General features: G+C 40.3%; 1 protein-coding gene across 2 annotated transcripts in view; it reads right to left on the bottom strand.

Moving 5' to 3' along the window:
• The window catches only part of CPQ (carboxypeptidase Q), a 320,242-nt gene that overhangs the window by 313,599 nt on the left and 2,308 nt on the right, over nt 1-4,335 (bottom strand). For both annotated transcript variants that reach the window (XM_025209315.1, XM_006027994.3), the window contains exon 2: nt 3,560-3,636. The gene's annotated coding sequence lies outside the window, so the exon portion shown is untranslated. The remainder of the gene's footprint in view (nt 1-3,559; nt 3,637-4,335) is intronic.

The raw sequence follows: 4,335 nt of genomic DNA, 5'->3' as shown, positions 1-4,335 counted from the left end.
GGGAAAGATCAGGCATTATAACTAACAAATGCAACAAAATAACAAACAGAGGAAATAAAATGATAGGAAAAATAGAACTGTTCACTCACATCAGTATCAGAATAGCAGCTAGAAAGGTGGCAACAGTTCTTAATCACAGAGAATGCTAAATCATGCTCACATCAGGTCAAAGTGCAGCCTTTTGGGCAGATCATCATCTGGTACTAACTGTTATTACTTCAGTGACATTGGGAAACCCTGTGTTATACCTTGCTATACACATTTAGCTAGTTGCATTTATCCAGACAACTTCTTTGGTCTCAGGCTAAACTGAACTCGTTTACTGTCCTTCACCAACAACGCTCCTAAGGGCATTTCTACATTTTCTCATGATGGGAAAAAAATATCCATTTTAAAGCTCTTTCTCAAATTGCCTTTTATAGTCTCTTTAACTATATATGTGTGCATGCAAAAGCAGCAGTGAAGGGCCTGGGTAACTTAAGTACCTAAGGTGAAACACCTGGATGGGAACCTGATTTCCAGAAAATTCTGAACACCTGCCCTCTGTTTTTTTAACATGCACACATGCACCATAAACTCAAGCTCATTTCAAGGTTGAACACTCAAAGTCATTTGTCAGTCTAGCAAATGTTAGCCTACGCTCTTTATTCAAATGACTTGCAACTTCCTCCCCACCCCGCTTCTTGTAAAGCTAAAACAAAAGAATGGAATATATTGTCCCAAAATCATCATAAATGCAAGACTTGAGAAGATTTCCTTAGTCAAGTAATTAACGTTTGGAAAGTTACACATCAGACTTAAAACTTCATTCTCCCCATTTGAGGGGAAACATAACTGATTTCTGTTTTAATGTAACATTTTGAGATTGTTCTTTTTGTATAGAAACAAATACCTGAAATTGCCAAAGTGCAAACAAGCCTTCATGCTGAGGCAGTGCAGTGCTTTCTATTACTTTTCTGTGCCACAAGACTACAGCCCCTTGGTATATTTCTACATACAATATATTTAAGCAAGATTTTTCTCCCCTGCAGCTGCTACCCCATAGATGGCATTGCCATCTTGCTCCTTCATCCACCCATGACTGGAGAGGAAAAGTAACAAAACCTAGTTTTCAAACTTCAAAGTAAGTAAATAAATAGTTTTTTCACTGAAGCAGAATAAAACCCCCATATAACCCCCCTATGCATACAGCAATTTATAAAATTCTAAAAATACAGTAAGTTCTGTTTTAAGAGCATAGCCACAGGGCTGAAAAACAGCTGCCCAATTACCAAGGCTGCACCTATCCAACTTAATGTAAGCAATGTTAACTGAGTACAGGGTGCTGTTGCATTAACAAGCCTAAAACTAATTAATCCCCCTCATTTTCAAAGCTTCTAGAAGCAGTTTTCTGACAGCTGCTTTCTCTTCACTGTTTCTCTGACAATTAAAGGAAGTACAATTAGTTATAGAGTAAAAGTCACAGTTAATATGCAGGTAGCAGGAGTACAAGTTACAAAGTAGACAGTGGGGGCTGAAAGATGCTATGCTCTTGTCTTAAGCAGGTTATGCACTTGACTGATATGCAGGTAACTGATGATTAGTTACATTGTAAGCAATGGATGAACTGGGAGTGACACTGTGTTATGCACTTTAGCTAATTATGCACTTCAGTAGATATACAAATGGAGCTCGCTATGGCAAGAAAAGCCTTGTAAAGCATTCCTCTGTTGCTTCCTTTATTGATTCTTTCAGTGACTTGGTATTAAAGACATGTAACCTGTGCACATCCACATTATAAATGGAGTCATATGAGCCTTTAATGATACGTGTCTCTGAACAGAGATTAAATGTTAGGCTGTTCTCTCCAACCCACACTAGCAATCTCTCCTTACCCGATTTGGTACTTTACTGCTCTGCTTTTAAGTCTTCCAAATCCAGTGGAGCCAGTCATAGCACTTTAAAAATTACGATGAATCTGTGACCTTTTGCTGGCCAAGACTTTAGTCTATTTGTATTGGTATAAACCCCTAACAAAACTGCACTCAGACGAAAGTCATGGCTATTTTAGTCGGAAGTCAGTCAGAGAGCAGGCTAAATATGCACCTTGTAGACTAACTAAATAAGATAAATAAAGAAGGTACACAAGCTTTTGTGAACCCAAGTTCATTTCATCAGATGATGTGAAAGGATATGCAGAAAACAGAGTATAAGGAGAGATGCTCATATTCTGCTTCCTACATGTCCTTGTAAAGCATCTGATGAAATGAACTTGTGTTCATGAAAGTTTGTGCTCACTATATATAATAATATTTAGTTAATATATAAGTTGCGTATAAACTGCACCTTCTGATCTGCCATCTAAACCACATTGCAAACAACATTCAAAGAAATTTGTTTAAATTTTACAAGGGTCCAACAGACTAGAGGTATAAAACATTAACTTTATGGACAGGACGCTTTTGTTTTTCATTCAATAGAATATCAAGCAAGAGCGACTAGTGTTCCTGAAGAATAGAAAGCAAGAGAGAAGCATGCGAATGACTTCAAAGCAACAGTCTTTAATCCTTACAGGATAATGCCAAAGCAAAATTGAAGCTAACCCTTCTCATTCTACCTTCAACATTTATGAATTCAGCTCATGGCCAAAGCAAAGAGAACTCCATTCTGGGTAAGAAAGAATGTAGTTCTAGCATATAATAGCAGAACCTTCTCTGTTCTAGTACAATGTCAGGCTTATTTACGTTCCTACAACAAATAGCACATTATAGCTCTTGTATACCATGTAAAATATTCCAGAAATGATCTTTGTAAAGCTACAGATCTCAGTATGTTAAAAAAAAAAATTGTCTTCTCTTAGACAACCAAAATCCCTTCTCCAGCCCATACTCTCTCTTTTGCAAAGAACTCAAAACGAAAATCTTTAAATGCCATGTTACTTTCTGTTAAACCAACCTAGCCCATCTTTTAGATCACGTGCAAAGCCTTCTGTCGAGAAGTGTGCATCTACCAGGCAGACACGTGAGTTTTTTAAATGCAAAGTGTGCCATAAAAATGAAATCGAATACGTAAGTGATCCACTTGACATGGGCTTGTTTTCTAAGGAATGTTCTGATTGGTAACCTTTAATCCGCCCTGCTTTTAGACAATTCTTTACAACATCTATCTATATCTATATAACTTAAATCTCTTATTCCGGAGGCCAGATCACGGGGATTGGTAGGTCACCCATGTCAAAAATTTTAGTCTACAAGAGAAGAAAACAGATGGAAATGATGGTCTGAAAGCTTTTGAATTTGGAACAGGCAATGATGCATAAACCATAAAGTCAAGATGATGATGATTATGACAAAAGGTTATGACAAATTTAAAAAATCAAATTAATCTTCCGCAGCGAAGCATGGGTTCAGCTAGTATGGAATCAAACGTTGATCATCCCAGGCTTCTTAAAATATAAGTAAGCATATGAGGACTAACCACAGGACACAGCTTTGATAAGAAACAATTCTTAAGAAGTGCAAAACGTAGGAGCCATAGGCCCCCAGCTATGAACTGACATTCCAGATGTGAGGATATTTACCTCCTTGAAAGTCAGAGCCAGTGCCTTGCCTTTTTCCCTCTTCCCAGTCTTCCAACAGCCAACAGTCCTCTTAAGCCCTGGAAGGGTGAAATATGAGGCTAAAAACAGTTGACTGGTTTATCCCAAAACTGGACAGAGTACTCTAGATGTGGCCTCACCCGTGCCTAGTAGAGAGGAAGGGATTCTTCCCTTCTATCGAGCACTGGTGAGGCTACACGTGGAGTAGTGTGTCCAATCCCCCCCAAAAGGATATGGACAAATTGGGAAGAGTACAGTGAAGGACAACAAAAATGATGAGGGGGCGGGGGCACATGATTTCTGAGGAGAGGCTGAGGGAACTGGAGAAGAGAAGAGGGCGGGCAGGATTTAATAGCAGCCTTCAACCACAGAAGGGTAGTTATAAAGAGGCAGCAGATGACAGGACACAGCCCAATGGTCTCAAGTTGCAGCAAGGAAAGTTTAGGTTGGATATTAGGGCAAACCCACTCATGAGGAGGGTAGTAAAGCCCCGGGACAGGCTACCCAGGGAGACGGGGAATCTCCATCCTTGACGGTTTTCAAGCCCCCACTACACAAAGCCCTGGCTGGGATGATCTAGCTGGAGCTGGGCCTGCTCGGAGCAGGGGTGACTGATGGCCTCCTGAGGTCCCTTCCCACCTTCACTTTCTACCACCCTGTGATCTCCCGGCTCATCGCCCAGGGCTTTGACTCCCACCAAAAGCAGCGGGGATGCCAGCTGGCTCCGTCTCATTGCCCCGGGGCACAAACAGACGAGC

The sequence above is a fragment of the Alligator sinensis genome, unplaced genomic scaffold, assembly GCF_000455745.1.
Source record: "Alligator sinensis unplaced genomic scaffold, ASM45574v1 scaffold191_1, whole genome shotgun sequence".
NCBI lineage: Eukaryota > Metazoa > Chordata > Crocodylia > Alligatoridae > Alligator > Alligator sinensis.
This window is presented reverse-complemented; position numbering and strand designations above follow the sequence as displayed.